The sequence below is a fragment of the Phoenix dactylifera genome, chromosome 5 (genome assembly GCF_009389715.1).
Source record: "Phoenix dactylifera cultivar Barhee BC4 chromosome 5, palm_55x_up_171113_PBpolish2nd_filt_p, whole genome shotgun sequence".
NCBI classification, from domain to species: domain Eukaryota; kingdom Viridiplantae; phylum Streptophyta; class Magnoliopsida; order Arecales; family Arecaceae; genus Phoenix; species Phoenix dactylifera.
In genome coordinates, this window is record NC_052396.1 from 17800630 (window position 1) to 17819006 (window position 18377).

Below are 18377 nucleotides of genomic sequence, written 5' to 3' on the forward strand. Positions count from 1 at the left end.
TCACGAGTGATGAGCAACAAAAAAGGCGACTCAGTCTGCAACCATGTTCACCTCTCGGAACACATGGCAACCTGAATCGAGCAGAAGTCTGACACCAGTCTCTGGATGTTCCTGAATAGAGGGCGGCCATCGTCCCGTCACTCGATATCATGAATCCACTCCAGTGACCGTAGTAGAGTCTCCCTCCAGAATAATGCAATCAGCCCATAGGATCCTCCTCGCATAGATGACTTCCTTTCATGCTGCTCTGAGCTCAGCTGCAATAGCAGCCATATCATAAGCGTGCCGTTCGCATGCCACAAGCAATCTGGAGTCATAATTCCAAATTACAAACTTTGTCTCCATCTGTCGAGGCACAACCGTCAAACTTAATTTTGAAGTGGTCAAGAGTTGGGGGCTGCCCAAAGACCCCAGCGCTGTTCGCCTCCTGCCCTTGTTTTCTAGGCTTCGCGAAGTTGGCACGCCACGTGTCTCGATCCGGCGCGTCCAATCCTCCTATGTATACCCCTTTCCGTAGGCGCCCTGTCCCCTGCGGCGATTGCGAGAACCCGAGGGGGAGAGAGGTCGGTAGGGAGATGGATAGGGGCTTTTTCTTCTTCTTCTAGCTTTTCCCCTGCAGCGAGCTTCCTCCCTCTCTCTCTTCTTCTTATTCTTATCTGTCCATTGATGGAATGATTCATTGGGCCTTGTTTGTTATATGGTCGCCGCCGCCTCTGATTCGCTTGGTGCAGGTCGGGAACGGGCTCGATTTTTGCCCGACGGTGAGCTGGATCCCGCCTTGCATCAACTGAATCCGAGCCGGAATGCGACGCTCGGCGCCTTCGGTGCACCGCCGCTCCGGATCATGTGATTTCTCTGGTTCAAGATCAGATCTTTGTTTTTGTTTGTTGTCTCCTCGTGGGATCCGCCTACCCCGTTTCGATCTGCTTTTGCCCCGTCTCATTTCTTTAATGATCTGTTAAAGTTGATAACTTTATGCTTAAATTTGTGATTTTATTGAATTGATGGATTCGATGAACTGTTCTTTATTGCTTTGTATTTCGTTTCTTATATTGCAAACACTTACTCTTTAGGTGCTGGATTTCCTCAGCTTGGAGCTTATTGGATTGGTTCCTCTCATTCCTTGGCTTCCGATTCATAATTTTTCTTTAGTGGTCCGCCAAAGTTTGTGTCCTTGTCTGTTGATCTGTGTTTTTTTATTAAATCTATGGTCTTCATGAACTGGTTTTTGCTTTTGAATCCCAAAAATTTGAACTTTGGGAGCCAAGTGAATATGGATTTCATGTTTTTAAACTAATTGATTGTACAACCGTTTGAAATACTTCATATATTCATCAGTTCGAAGATCAGATGTTTGTTTTCTCTTGGGATGGTATTCCTCTGCTTCACTCTTGGTTCCTTCTTGGTTTGTTATGTGCCTTGTTGATCTGTGAAAGATGGTAACATTTATTGCTTGGCTTTTGGTTTCGATTGAATTGATCAGTTGAGAACTGGTTTTGGTTTTTGGACATATCATGTTAGCTCATCCAATACTTGAATAGCTAAGGCAACTTGATCCCCTGACAATGTCATTCCATCAATTAGATGGCCAAGAGCTAGGCTTTAACTAACGAACAAACACAGGCATTTATATTATTATCAAGACATATCTCTGCTCTAGTTATCTATGTTAATCTGCTTCAGCTCAAATGGCATGTTCCTTCCATTAATTATTTTTTAGTGTCCTTTTATGGTTAATTAGTTTCTAGTGTAAGAGTCCTGATAGAAGAGATGGGGCTTACTTAGTTTGCTAACATTCAAGAAGGCAAGCTGTCTTCAGTTGGTTCCATTTTTGCCTGGTCTTCTTAATACATATTTGGTCTTATTTGCCTCCCATAACAAATGTGTAACTGAAGAAAATAGAATCTAAAAAGATCTCCTCCCTTGAAGGCTCTGGAAATGATTGCAGAAGCAAAGAAAAGTTATGCTACATGCCTTGAATAATTGGAGAGTAAGAATCATTAGACTGGAGAGCTGAACTACTAGCATGTATGGTAAATAGCTTTCTCTATTGCTTTTTTTTTTTTTGTTATATCAAAGCAAATTTGGATGTGAATGCTGTTGTTGCACCATTAAATCTACTTGTTCCGCCTTTATCAGAATTTTTAACGGGGCTGAGATATTATGATGAGTGTTGAACTGATACAATCTTTCCCCCTGGATTTTAGGCCACAAACAATACGAAATCTTAAGTAATATCCTACAATTCTTTTCATCTGCCAAACCTCCAAATATATGCTTTAGCCTGATATTGCTTTTTAATCAAGTTGCATGAAGGAAGCAGCATTTCTTTAATTGTTCTTTGAAGGCAAGTTGCAAATGGCATGATGAGATGATATCATAATTCCAGTGTTTGTGATAGTTTTGTCAGTTTTCTTTTACTTCAGCACTGACAAGTAGACTCCTTCAAATTATACTGCAAGCTCTGAAGAAAATGTTTCAAGACATGCATGATTGTATCTAGCAGAGCAGATGGAGCTAGGTTGTCTTCCTTTTCTCTTCGAATTCTATTAGCATGAATGCTTAGAACTTCCCTATTTGTTATATTCCATGGAAGAATAACATCTTCCTTTTCTTGCAGTACTCTAGAGTCTAGACTCGAGCTACTTGCTTTTTCCCTTTACCTCTTATGCATCAACTGGTCAATTGCCATGGTTATCTAAGCCTCATCATGGGTCTCATGTCGAAAAGGTAGTAGGATCAAAGAAATGTAAGCACTCCACTTTGCCTGTGCCTTTTTTCTTTGGTCCCTCCCCATTCCTAAAATTTATAATCACATGAATGCTGGCTCTCATGCCTTCACCCAGAGTTCAAAAACCTCTCTCTTCCACGTTCCCATGTATAGTAAACCAAAATATTGGTAAAAGCATTCATCTTCCTTTTCTAAATCTCATAGCTAAGCAACAAATAATATTGCATGTTTATCATTCTATAAACCACCAGGCTCTCTCCTCCTGGAGGGTTGGTGCGTTTGGTTTGCAATCGAAATCGGAATGGATTGGAATGGAAATCGAAATGGCCATATTGTCCAACGTATTTGGTTCGTAATTGGAATCAAAATCAGAATGGATTTGAATATTTGGGGAGAGTCGAGGTTGGATTTTGGAGAATTAGGGCAGGAGGAAATTGGAATGGGAATAGGACTCCCTCCAACTAAATGGCTGGAATGAGAGTTGCTCATTCCCATTCCCATTCTATAGTCCAACTCTCCCCAACCAAACATGCGCTTAACGATTCTGTCCACGATCTACAACTCTGAAAATTCCTCCTTCCTTCGATATTTTGCAACAAATCTCTATTGCATGTGAATTGTTCTTTTAGTCAGCTTGTAGTCTGTTCATGATATTTTACTGTTTCATACTGTAGTTTGCCCCCATGTATTAGTTTTTGGGTTATACAGATGCCTATTCTGTCACTAGCAGTACATGATAATGGGTAAGGCATTTTCTCTTTTCTTTTCCTTTTTTGTTAGATATTGTTTCTTTATATTAAATTCAGTAGTTATGGAATTTTGCACTATCATGTCTAGTGATTTTGGATATGTTGAAATGCACATCGTTTTACTTGAAATGGTAACAGTTTCCAGCTTCTTTCATGCTTTTAACACAAAGTTACTCATTTCCAAATGCAACTTTCTGATTCCAATAGATCATAAGCTTATTGTGCGGTCACATGTTATGCTGCATGCAAGGTAAAACACGCTGAGAGTTCAAGGGCTTGGGTTTTATCTTTCGTGTGAAAATATGATTGATCTTCTTTCTCGATGCCGTCCGATCATGCTCCAGACAGATCTCAATCCATGTGCGCAGATCTCAAAGCAACCAATGTGTGATCAAATGGTGGATTCGCTTGAAGGAAGGTGAAACCTTCTTCCGCGCGAAAGGTTCAACCCTGTCTCAGAGTTTAAAGGGCCACCTTATCATGATATCCGCATTTCTAAATTCAAATTTTATCCGGGTTGTTAGTAATGACTGTATTCAAAGACTTTGAAATCACCACCAGGGAATCCACTAGATCGAGTTCAGTCAAATTACAAAACACTGTAAATAGATTATTCAGGTTTGCAACCCGGTCATGCTCGGTCAAGTTATCAAATATTGTAAATAGATTTTTGAGGTATCATCAAAAATTCAAGGTCTGTCAAAGTGTATGGTTGGTCTATTATATTAATATGTACTTACAGACTTTACATAGAATATAGTAATAAAACTGCCAGCTCAAGTGGCCACCCAAGTCTTCATCAAGCTTAACATCTTTAAATGGATTTGTTTAGTACTATTATTATCTTGAAGTTGCACTACTTGGGTTTTGCTCCAAAGTTATCTTAAAGTATGATCAATTGGTGAACTTTGGTTTACAAATCTGATGATGACAGTACCTCTTTACGGGCGTTTTCTTGGAACAGGGATGGATATGTTTGGTGGATTGCACATGGTTGACGTACGGATGTCTTACAACTGAAGGGACGTTAAGCTTAATTGTAAATCCTGAGGACTTGGCTATGGCTTTCGTGTCTGCACTGATGGTCAGTTGAAAATAATATGTGGAAATAAGCTTCTGATCTACTCGAATACAGAATCTCTCTAACAATTTCATCTGCCTTCAAATGCAGTTAAGAATTTTTCTTTTACATGTCACTTTTAGAAGAGAAAAAAAAAGTAGAACACATGTTAGAAATGCACGGGTCATGTTTTGATGTTAAATTTCCCACATACTTGTCACCTTAGGTGCTTCAGGTTTTCCTCCTCCTGCAACAAAGGCAAGATGCTTCAATAATAGGTTTATTCATTTGACTGAAACAGCGTAGATTTGCTTTAAGCTTTGCTCAAACACTAGATTATGCTCCCTACCCTGAAAGATACACAGTTTGATTAGTGTGAAGCAAACAAGTAAGCAGTACTAAACTAACATCTCATTGATCTTGTCAATAGTTTCATTAATCTACAAAATAGAGTTGAACTCGCTGTTGGTTGTGCTTAACTAGTTTTGGCATGTATTTTATCAAATAAATAAGATGCTTCCTTTCATTTAGACTCTGAAGTCTGAACTAAGTACATCCACAGCCTCACTGTTAGCAAGTTCTGCATCATCTTCTTGTCTTCTCTCGTCTTCACTTGCTCTCTCTGCTGCTCGAGCTACATTTACCATACATTTGCTTATAATAAGGCAAGAAAAAACTGTGCATATATTATCTATGCATTTACTTATCGAGTCAACATTCATCATATTACAGTACTTAGGATGAACAAATCTGCAAGCTTTTTAACATTATGCGTGCTACTTAATGCTTATCCAAGATGAGCACATCTAGTATATCAGTCAGAAATGGCAATCTCTATTCACATATTGTCTCCACTTTTTACGAATCAAAGGGCTTTGTTACAATTATGATGAGAAATTTGTTCTGGGTGACCGTTACAGAACAGAACAATTATTTTTAATGAGGGATGATTGGATATATCAGGTATCAGGAACTGGAAGGACATCAAGAGAATAAAAATTCTCAAGAACATTCATCACTAAATGTTCTATGCATGCCATTGTTGGTGGGCTATCCTCTAGAACAAAGCTGCTGAAGGGGTCAATCAAGTGAGCCAATCACAATTTTAGTTGATTCTGGGAGCATCCATACTTTAATTGAACTTGTCTTACCAAAGATGATGCTACTTAGAGTGGATGAGAAAAAAAATCGTTTTGAGATAATGGTAGCTACAGGAGAAAAGATGAAAATAATGGGGAAATACCCCAATTACCTATTATCAATTTCTAGGAGATGATTTCAGGTGGTTGCTCCTGTCTTTTCTCATATATCTAGGTTCCAGTCTTCTGGTTTGTTTTGTTAAAACAGGAACTTTAGTTTATTTGAGAACTTTTAATTTTTGACCTGAACTATGTATTAAAGCAGCTGCTGCATTTCTCCTTGGTATGCTGCATTTCTCCTGCTAGTATGATCAAAGACGCATGTTTGGTGATCCTAAGACAAATGTTGTTATCACAGAAAGCAATACAGTGGTAATTGAAATCAGCAGACAATTATAGTTCTAATCAGATTCCTTTCCATGCATCTTAAGAGCCCCTGAATTTTTTTCTTCCTACTAAGAGGATCGAAATTTTACCCTGCATAGCCAAATTATGTAGTTGGATGTTAAGATGGTCTTAAAGACTGTTATGATCAGATAAATTCTTTGATTGAGAGGACCAAGATAACATCTAGCTACCGAACAACTGCTTACAGGAAAGGAGTATTCCCGAACATTTCATATGGATCTCAAGCTAGCTTTCTACACTCCTATTGGTTTTTGGAGCTGAGTTAATCCACCCATGAGGGGTTAACCCGATCCATTTTATTTGAAGGGAAACAACCCTTCAATGACACCCATTGGATATTTTATAACTATCAAAGGTAGTTAATTTCTGCCTCTATATATATGGATAGTTATAAAACAAAAAAATATAAGAGGGAAGGGAGAATAACATACAAAAAAACCATAAAAAGCAGGGGGGGTCTTTTTCCATATTATTTTTGGCAAAAAAGGTTTTGAGTTGTGATCAACAAGCGTTTTTCAATTCTATAATTACGCTTACAACTTGTAATTCGACCGAAAACTGGTGATACAATCCGATCTATAACAATTAAATTTTATTTTGATCCGTTTTGATTATGATAAAATTCCTATATTGGTATTAAAGCCATTAAGGGTTTTGTTCTAGTATATTTGTGAATTAAAATAATGATTTAGTCACTGTTTCGAGAATAATTCACATAAACTTAATTCACATAAACTAGAGTTTTAGACCAAAAATAGTAACTTTGTATATGCATGATATTTTGATCTGAAAACATGGATGTAGGCAACATGAAGGAGAAGCTACCATAAAAGTTTCAGAACCCGACTATCACTGTGGTGAGAGAAAACTCAAATCCTAGTTACGGAATTTGAAACTTTGAAGATTTATAACTTTCTGTATGATGCATATTTTTATATGCTTTTGGTGCCATTGGATAGATCCTTTCACAAGCTTTCTGTGCATATAAACTTTGTAATTTTTGGACAAGAATTAAGGAAGTTAGGAAATCTGAAAATTTTTAAAGTTTCTGAAATTTTATTGGCTTAAAAAGGAAGAAGATAAACAGTAACTTTAGCTGTTCCACCATTCACTTTCCATCATAAAGACATCAGAATCAAATTTTTACCACACTAATGGACTCATCTCAATTTATTGAATTTTTCTGTGTCATTTATTTTATTTTTCTGAACATAAAATAAATTATTATTATTATTATTTTTGTTTCGGAATGAGAAGAAAATGACAGAAAAATTATTTTTTGAAAATTAAAAATTTTGAAAATTTCTTGTGGCTTTTAGGCTTCATATTCTGGGGGTTTGAAGTCCAGTGGGAGGAAATACTTACGTTTAGGACTTTATACCCTCCTAAAACATATGAAAGAGCATTATTTATCAATCTTTTTCTTGGAAAAATCATAATAAATTATATATTAATCAAAAAATTATGATTCTAGTTCTGAAAATTTTAAATTTAATGTTCTTTCATATCAAGTACTTAAATTATATTTTCTTAGTAGTTAAATTTTTCTCAATAGCCTCTGCATAACCCTTAGTATTTTCTTATATGGGGTAGATGGCATTTTCACCGCATAATAAAAAAGAAAAAAAAGGCAAGAGAACTGAAGCCTAGGAAGCCGAATTGAAAATGGCTATAGATAAGAAAGCAAAATCTGAGAATGCTTTAAGGGTTGCCGCCGAGTATAATAAAAGGATGTTGCCCTATGAGTTTGAGGAATTATACTACACCTTGATGTCTTATGAAATGGACCCAAATCACACCATTAGCCAACACTTAAAATTAATGGATAAATTAATAATGAACATTGAGATAGATGTTTTTATTTCATTAGAAAAAGAAAAGGTTGAAGGGTTACATTGGTCCTTACTGGCCCATTGGGCTATAATAGTTAACGATATTTGGATACAATTAGAGTTCCTAGAAAAGGAGTATAAAGCTGTGAAACAAATTTTGTGCCATGGGTGGGAAATTGATTTGGAGTTAACTGTACAAAATGCTACAAAGCATGCTGAACATTCTCCATTTGTTCAAATCCTCGAAGCACAAAAGGTTGCATTGGCCTATACCCTTGGATAGAAAAAATGGGGCTTAAACTTGCAAGCAATTTAATCAATAAAAAAATACCAGTGTCTCGAAGTTTTAAGGCGGAGATTAATGTACATATATTGTTTGTGAATTTTATAGAACTTATGTATGAAGTAGGATGAAATTTGTACTACTTGTGAACACATGTAGTTTAATGCGTATGCTATATGTGATTTGTCCTATTTGATATTTTTATAATTAAATATTTTGGGCATTTAATTAATGTTGATTATATGGAAATATCATTTTAAGTGGGAGCTGAAATCACATTGTGATGGAAACTCTCATTTTAGAATTTTTCTTTGTGCAATGCAATTAAATACATGATGATGGAACATTTGTTTTACAAATGATGATTGGGAACATAGTGAACTTTCAAATTGGTACTCATGTAAAATTATCATTAATTTAATTTATATGTGCACAAAGTTAGATGTGTGTGTGTTTTGAGTATTGCCTAATATCTTTTATTACTTGGTAGACCATGGCATCAAAGAATATAATAACTTGTTAACCCAAAAAAAAAGAAAGAATATAATAGCTTATCTAAGTAAAGGTGAAAAACGGGATGGTGATAATTACAATATATAGATCCAATATATTTTCGAGGAACAGCAAGTACTTGAATCCATTATCAAAAAATGGATGACCCTAGTAAAAGGAATAGTGCTCAGCATATAAGAGATCTGGAGGCTTATCAAGTATGGGAACAAAATGATACTTTAGCTCGTAGAATTTTAATAAGCTCCATGATTGATGATCTCATTTGTGAATGCGAGCAATTCCCAACTGCTCACGAAATGTGGATACATTTGAAAGATAAGTTTGGAGGAACCACCGTGATCAAACCCCAACAGTTGACTATAAAGTTTGACACATACAAAAAGCGTCACAATCTACAATTAAACAACATCTGAGAGAGATGACTAATATGATTAGGGAGTTAAAATCAGCTGGTCATATACTCACGGATGAGCAGCAAGTACAAATTTTAATTCAGTCTCTTTCTGATAATTGGGAACATATGAAGATAAATCTAACCCATAATGATAACTTAAAAATCTTTGCTGATACTGCCCGCCATATTAAGCTAGAAGATGAGCGACCTAGAGCAACAAGGACTTCTAGTCTTATATGTGTGGCTGAAAATGGTGCGCAGGAAGCTTCGAGCTCCAAGTGTAAATACAGCTGGAATAAGGGCAGGAAGGGGAAGGAGACTGGAAGATGATCCAAAAAGAATAAAACTGGTCATCATAAAAATGGCAAGCGTTATAGCAAAAAGAGAGATAAGATCAAAATAAAATATTTTTGAGTGCAGCGAACTGAAATGCCCCCGCATAATGCTGCCGTTTGGACCTTTCCTTGAAGGTAATGCCACCTGCTGTCTCCGCCTTCAGCTAGCTTTTGGTCTCGCACCACACACGTGAATGTTCTTGGTGCGGCTCTCTCTTTATGCATTCCGCCAACCATTAATGACTCGAGTTATGATGATGCGACTGCAAAAAAAGCAAGTCGGAAATATCCAACGACCGAGCATGATATATATGTATGTTTGCATGTATGTTTCAGTCTAGAATGCGAACTTGCCAACAGGCCTAAAATAGAGAAAACAAGCGAATTGGGCCAATGTCAAACTGTTTAAGAGGTTTGGTAGTCTGAAATTATTGTCAGCTTTTTTTTTGAGAAATTTTTTCATCTTTTTAATTCTATATGTTCTCATCCAAGCTGGCATATGTATATATATATATATATATCGATATTAGAAAAAGCAGATGAATTAAAGGATTAGAATGTTGAATCAAATTAAGAGCCTACTAAAGTATGAAATGCCATGCAAAGTGAACTTTAGTTTACGTTATTGGAAGAGTTCATAGCTTCAGTAAAGAGTTAATTATTCGAGTGCTTGCATCACTTTGATTGGGGACGGTGAAGAGATAAAAGATAAAAGATGCTTAGCTTGTGCTTGGTGAAGGTATCAAGTGACAGATTGGAAATCTAACCTTTAGACCTTGTGTACAAGAAAACAGGTTTCCAACAGCCTTTGAAATGGTGCAAATCCAATCTGCTATTTTGTACATCTGTTTGTGACTATTTGCTTAAAAGAGAACTACAATGGCAGCATTCTTGTGAGAGCACTGTTGGAGTTTTAATTTTTAAAAAAATAATTTTTCTTATTCTCTAAATTTTAGTTATTTTAAATGCTTAAAAATATCTTTTTGTGAAACACCTTTTTTGGAAGAGTTGTGGCTCCTAAAAGAAAATGCTGGTTTCCAAAAAGATATGGTGTTTCCAGCCGGCAAGAGAATGTCTTCTTGGGATACTCTCTAAAGTTGATTTGCCTACTTATTAATACTGTCTAGTTGGAAAAACAACGAGAAAACTATCTGGCAAAGGATCCAGAACCGAGTTTCCATTGCAATTAATTCATTCAGACGTCTGTGGTCCATTGAATGTGAGGGCGAGATATGGAGCCTCATATTTCATTATGTTTATAGATGATCTTACACATTATGATCCCATCTTTTTGATTTCTTATGAGTCAGAGGCACTAAAGTGTTTCAGACATTACACAAATGAAGTTGAGAATCAATTAGATAGAAGGATTAAGACATTAAGGACTAACCATGGACGTAAATATCTATCTGAGCAATTCAAAAAATTGTATAATGAAAAAGGGATAATTAGACAATTGACTATTCCTGGTATACCACAATAGAATGGTATAGCCGAAAGAAGGAATATGACATGATTAGAAATGGATAGGTCAATGATGGCCCAAGCAAATTTATCAATGTCCTTTTGGAGGGACGCTTTGCTTACCGTAACCTATATTCTTAACCGTGTACCCTCTAAATCAATACCTTCCACCCCATATGAGCTATGGACAAATAGAAAACTTGACCTAAATCATTTACGACCTTGGGGATCGGCTACCTATGTTCTTAATTCCTCTAGCAAATATGGTAAATTGGGTCCTAGAGGAAGAAAATGTATCTTTATAAAATACTCAAAACACTCCAAAGGATATGTGTTTATTGGAGAACAGACTGATAGAAGTGTAACTGAAATTTAATCACGAAATGTTGCATTCTTGGAGGATGAATTATCTAGTAGGGGTGAGAATAACAAGGAAGAGTCCTTATATGACGTGGTGGACAATCGTACAAATAATGAATTTATTGAGGAGCAAGAACAATTGCCTCAACCACTTGAACCAAGTGGGAGTACCATGCCTCCAGATGAATTTAATTCTTCTGAAACCCAGTTACAACAGAGTATGCAAAAAGGTGTTCCCTGATGCCGATTTGAAATCGAAGGAGAAGCTTATATGGTATCCGCAAGATAATGATGAGCCCAAATCAGTAACTGAGGTACTTTCATGCCCTGCGAAGGATGAGTGGAAGAAAGCAATGGAAGAAGAAATGGAGTCAATGAGATCAAACCAAGTCTAGAATTTGGTTAATCTTTCGTTAGGGCGTAAGGCTATTAGGAACAAGTGGGTTCTCAAGATAAAACACAAATCGGATGGATCTATTTTAGAATTGCATCAAATGGATGTTAAACAGCTTTCCTAAATGGTGAGTTGGAAGAAGAAATCTACATGCAAATTAAAGAGATCTTTATATGGCCTAAAGCAATCATCAAGACAGTGGTACTTGAGATTTCATAAGAAAGTAATTTCTTATGATTTCATTATGATAGATGAAGACTACTGTGTCTATGTTAAACGATTTATAGAGAAATATGTAATTTTATCTCTATAAGTGGATGACATATTATTGGCTGGAAATTATAAAGAGTATGTCAAAACCATTAAGAAATGGGTGTCTACTCATTTTGAAATAAAAGACATGGAAGAAACAAGTTACATTTCGTGTGAAAATCCATAAAGATTGTTCAAAGAAACTTTTAACTTTGTCGCAAGAGTCTTATATTAAGAAAATCCTTAAACAATTTGATATGAAAAATTGTAATCCAATAGGCACTCCTATTGCGAAAAGCGAAAGTTTAAGTCTCAAAATGTATCTCAAGACTCCAAAAAAAAAGGAAGATATGGCCAAGGTACCATATTCAAATGCTGTTGGAAGTTTGATGTATGCTATGATGTGTACTCGCCTATATATATGCTATGTCGTGGGTCTTGTCAGTCGGATCAATCTAATCCAGGATGTGAACACTAGAAAGTGATAAAGAGGATATTGAGATACCTGAAAGGCACAATTGATTATTCTTTGTGTTATCAAGGGAATGATTTATGCTTAAAAGAGTATACAGATGTTGACTGGGGAGGAGACCTAGATGAGCGTAAATTGACTTCAAGTTATATGTTTTTGCTAAATAATGGTGTCATCTCTTGGAATAGCAAAAAGCAAACTTGTATTGCCTTATCTACTACGGAGGCTGAATTTGTAGCATGTGCGGCTGCAGTACAAGAAGGTGTTTGGTTGAGGAGATTTTTGCAACATCTGAGAATGATTGATGATAGTTTGGGACCGATAATGATTCATTGTGATAGTCATGTGGGTATTGCTTATACTAAGGATCCCAATATCATAATAGAATCAAACACATTGATACTAAGTATAATTTTATGAGAGACATTATAGCAAAAAAGGAAGTATCTTTGAAATATATATATCTACGCATCAAATGGTAGCTGATCCACTTACGAAACCCATTCCTAGAGATATTTTTCTAAGGCATGTCAGATCCCTAGGATTGCGTAGATTGTATTAACAAATTATTGCAAAGTGTTATAAATTCGTCACTTCCAATACAATACTCATTTATGAATAATATTTGATTTATTCAATTTTGTCCATAAGAATGTAATTTTGTACATTTGAAATAATACACACACACATTATATGCTAGGCACATGAAGAGATTAAGTATGTCTAATAGGTTTAGATTAGCTCTCTCACACGAGCAATCGCCTTTAACATCTAGTGACGTATAAAGATGAGACATTTAAGCACAAAGGTTATATTGATGAGAGATCATGCTTAAAATTAATGTCACCTTGATAAGAAGTCAAGATGAGGTCAAAATTGATATTTTTGTATTGACTGAGATGGATGACCCCACCATTCATCTAGCCTGTTCAAAAGTCATATGTGAGTTCTTGATTGTTTGTTGTGATAAAGAGCATTTAAAAGTGGAACTCAAGTTAGGCATTGGAATATGCCTGAGCTAAAGTCTGTATGGTATTTGTTAAAAAAAATGACATACGCTTAATGGGGGTAGAGAATAACATTGTAGCACATGATTCATACCATATGTGCTATTTCGACCAATAAAAGAACTAAGAGAATCGATCTCTGCTTGCTCACTTTGTGAGTCTTTATGAGGCTTATATATGACCCCATATAATATGCTAATAACTTTTAACTATTTCTTTATATTTCAGTTTGATGTTCATTACTTCAGCATATTACCTACAACCATGGATGATTCAACTATATGGAGCATGTATAGGAAAGCAATCAGATTGAAATTGAGAGATTCGAGTAAGAAAAGAAAAACTATTTTGCTTTACGTCCTTACTTATATTCACCGGCCAGATAATTATATCGTATATAAGAAAGTTAGATATAATTGTGAATATATGTAGTGAGAATGATTAAGTATGCTCTCATATTGTTTGAGGGATCAGAGATGGTTGAAAGATATAAGGAGATAGAAATGGGTTATGGTGACATATAACTTAATATTCTTAATTCGTGAGCTCTTATGTATCCCTAACAGGTGCATAGCATAAAAGCTCAATCGCATACATCACTGGTCGCACGACTTATTTGCCAAGTATGAATTGGCATGAGAGAAATATGAGAAAAGATCTACTACATTGCTGTAGAGATTATGTCAAGCCCATCATGTGCGAGTGGAAGATATTGGTTTTTGGAGTCGGGTCAATCTGTCCATGATGGATCGACCTGATCTATTTTATTTGAAGGGAAACAACCAGTCAATGACACCTATTGGATATCTCATAACTACCAAAGAAAGTTAATTTCTGCCTCTATATATATGGGTAGTTGCAAAACAAAAAAATATAAGAAAGAAAGGAAAACAACATACAAAGAAAAACTAAAACAAGCAGAGTGATTTTTCTCCATATTTTTTCTGGCAAAAAGGGTTCTTAAGTTGGGATCAAGAAGCATTTTTTAATTCTATAATTACGCTTACGACTTATGATTCGACCGAAAACTGGGGATATAACTCGATCTATAATAAGTAAGCTTTATTTCGATCCGTTTTGATTACGATAAAATTTCTACAGCTCCTATTATTTTGAGTTACTACTAGCATCATATCCTCAAGCACTACAATAATAAATAGTTCTGGCGACTCTATATTGCCGACGCTACATAAAAGCGTCGGCAATTTTTTTTCTCCCACAGTAACTGCTGATGCTTGTAAAGAACGTCGGTAAAAAAATATTACCGATGCTTATAAGCGTCGGCATAGGTAAAAATACGACGACGCTTATACGCGTCGTCGGACTTCACTCCTCCCATCACAAAACCTAATCGATCCCCTCTCCCCACAGCCCGCAGCCCTAAATCCCTAAGTCACGGCGACCGACCCCTTCCGTCCTTAGCCCTTTTCACCGATCTCCACCGCATCTCCTTCCCCTCCTCCCCTCTCCATTGGCCTCCTCTTCGTGGACGACTTCCTCCTCCTCCGCCACAGAGCACTCACACGGCGTTCGAAGTTTGGAGCCGGCAAGGATTATCTTCTTCTCTTGCTTCGATCATAGGATCATAGGATTATCTTCTTCTCTTTCAGAAGGAGAGAGCTCTGCCTGGAGATAATTATATATCTTTCTCTTTCTGTCTCCTTATTTTAGGAATGTTCATTCATTACTGTATTAAAATTTTTCATTTCAGTGGATTGGAGCGATTGCATGCGATCTAGATCTACTGCTCTTCAGATCTCTTCGTTGGCTTAGAAATTTGGGAAAGTTATCAAAGGAAGACTTGCTCTCTTATCAGGTATACTTGAGAACTCGTTTCCCTCTGTCTCTTTTTTAATCTCCGGTTTATGCTTTAGAATTCTCTGTAATTGTATAGATTCTGGCGTTTCCTTTGCTTTGTTAGCTTATTTTCTAAGTTTTGAGGTGGTAGTTTTGGAAATATATAGTTTCGTTTGCTCTCTTACTTTCATTGCCTTCTCTAAAATAATTATTCTCCAGGTTCCACCAAAATAACTATCCCTTGTTTTGTTTTGCAAAAGTTTTTTGACCAGCATAAGGCTTATTCCAAGTCTCCCTCCTCCTCCTGATTTTTATCTCGGCAGAAACAAGACAAGTTAGATAAAAGGAAATTCGACCTCATGCATTAAATTATAGATCTAACATGGAAAAACTGCCAAACAATGGGAATCCATTGATACATGAATTAATTAATAAACGAACTAATCAAGAAAGCATATACATATATATATATCCACTGGAACAAAGAAAGGGAGGATATGCAGAATAAAGAGATCGAGACTATTCCAGTCCTCACCGCCTTCTTGTTGTGCTCTTCGACAGCGAAGCGAGCGAGCTCTTGGATCTCAACGCTGTTCTGGATCTCCTTCGCATCATGGACTCCTCCCAAGGTGGCCATGGCGATCACAACTTATTCACCCGCAGGATAACCAGCACCAACACTACCGCAGCAAAGAGATGATGAAGACCGAATGCTTCGTCGACAACCTCGTGATCTCATGGCCCCATCTTCTATAACGCCGGCCTAAGTCTAGAGTCTAGACCATCATCCTAGTCTAGGATCAGCAATGCGCCGGCCTAAGTCGAACAAGACCGTCCTCAAATTAATTTTTGGAAGTGGTCTTGCTCTAGTGTAATTAATGGGTTAAAAAGAAGCCGAGGGTAATTGCTTTTGACTGTGGATTTACATAACCTCTATCCTGGCACAGGTAGTTTTCTGAGTAGAAAAAGGGAAAAGACATATGAATTTGACTCTTGCCCATGTATTTCACCCAGCTGCATTGATGCCATAAAGAAGTTATAGGTTACAGCCATCTGTAAATTTTTCAAGTGTCTGTGAACTGAAATAAAGTATGAAGATAGAGAAGAACACTCCCAACTACATTTGATGTCCATGCAACATTAGCAAGAGACGATAGAGAATGAGAAAAATCATGCAATATAGTGTACTTGTAATTTCCCAAATCTCTCATAGACTATCTTCTTATAAAATAGCAGTTCAATCATTATAATATTTATATTTTTTCCACAAGAGAAGGGTTAACCCCCTTAGAAAAGCAACAGTAGAGCATTAGCTCAAGGAAGATAACAAACTTGAGGGAAAGAGATCAATCCCGATGTTTGATTGCACCATAAATCCTTCCCTATTAACCAAAAAATAGACAGTTATGTTACACTCTTGAAATATACTAGCACTACAAGAAACTTGGACATTAGCGACGCTTTTTTTGGCTATTAGCGACGCTTTTAAGCGTCGTTAGAAACCATCCCGACGCTTTCCAAAGCGTCGGTAAAGCGTCGCCTATGCTAAGTGGAAAAAATATTTTCCGACGCTTTTAAAAGCGTCGCGCTTTACCGACGCTTTAAAGCGTCGCGCTTTACCATTTGCCAAAAAAATTACCAATTGCGGTCTGCATCTTCTCCTCCCTTCAGAAATACAAACAACCTCCTCGATCAGTACCTTTATTCCATCTGTGCGGAAGGGTTGGGTTTGGCTATTAAACAATTTTTTTTTTTCAGATCTGCCGATGTGCGGAAGGGTTGGGTTCGGCGACGCTTTTAAGCGTCGTTATTAGCCGACGCTTTTAAAAAGCGTCGGCAAATGTTGACGGAGGAAATTTTCTACCGACGCTTGGAATAAGTGTTGGCAAATAAGAGTCGCTAATATCCAAGTTTCTTGTAGTATAGTATATAACCTATGTGATGCGCGGGGTGCCTTTTTTTTTAGTTCTTTCTCCAACTATTCTGAAAATGTAATACAACAATTTAACAAATTACAATAGACACAAGGTTTCAATAACCAAATTCATTTTGTGCATTACGGAATGAACTTTAACAATAGCTAATTACAAACTCTTATTATTAATACCGATTTTATTAATCTTGTATATACATGTTGATACATACATACACTACAAAAAATTATAGTTTTTCCGACTCTTCCCCGCCGACGCTATCAAAAAGCGTCGGCGAAAAACGAGCGCGGTCGAAACTCGACGACGCTTTGTTTTAGCGTTGGGTGAAATTTAGAGACGACGACGCTTTAAAGCGTCGTCAGAGGCGAAAAGATACGACGACGCTTTAAAGCGTCGTCGGAGGCCAAAAGGGCCCAACTCCCCCGATCCCTCCTTCACCCAGCCGCTGCCCCGATCTTAGAGACGACGACGCTTTAAAGCGTCGTCGGAGGTCCCTCCTTCTTCACCCAGCCGCTCCCCCGATCCCTCCTTTTTTCTGCCGCTCCATCCGCCCACCCCACCATCCGCCGGCGTTCTTCTTTTAATCCCACACCGGATACCCCACCCGTTCTCCCCTAATTTTTTTTAATCCGCCGCCGCCTGGGCTTCGAAGCTGGGGCACTCGAGGGCTCCTCCGGATCGCCGTCACAAACTCTATTCTGAGTCCGTTCCTTTCACACTCTCGTATATATGTGGCTGTGGCCTGTTTATCTTCAATCCTCATCTGAATCGAGTGGAGGCTGAAGGATAAGAAACCGAAGCCAGAGAGGCCGATCACTCTCTCTATCCTCTTCTTCCCGGGCCCTTAAAAATTATAAGAAGCTTATACAGCCCTCGCCCCCCTGCACAATGTCGACCGCCGCAGCTCAAGGCTGGTGCCTCACCTCTCTCGCCCGCGCCAACTCCCGGAGACCGACCACCGTCCGACCCGCCGCCGTCTCCGGCCTCACCCCCTCCTCCCCATCTCCCTCACCTTCGACTCCGCGCCTCATCAGGAACTCTCCTGTCTTTGCCGCTCCGTCCACAAGCGCCTCACCTGTTTTTTTTTAAAAACAGGTTGCTAACGCCGACGCTTATAAGCGTCGGTGTTGAGTATTTTCCCGACGCTTTCATTAGCGTCGGGAAAGTCCTGTTTTTGCCGACGCTAAGAGAAAGCGTCGGCAAAAATCGGACCCACGCCCACCTGCCCGACGTTTGACCCACGCTTTGTGAAG

The 18377-nt window shown here is 37.7% G+C and overlaps 1 long non-coding RNA gene across 1 annotated transcript; it reads left to right on the forward strand.

Moving 5' to 3' along the window:
• Positions 1–406: 406 nt before the first annotated feature.
• Positions 407–5201, forward strand: LOC113463097. The gene is made up of 2 exons (XR_003386786.2): positions 407–2033; positions 3731–5201. It is a non-coding gene; the product is annotated as an uncharacterized LOC113463097 (long non-coding RNA).
• The last annotated feature ends 13176 nt before the right edge of the window (positions 5202–18377 follow it).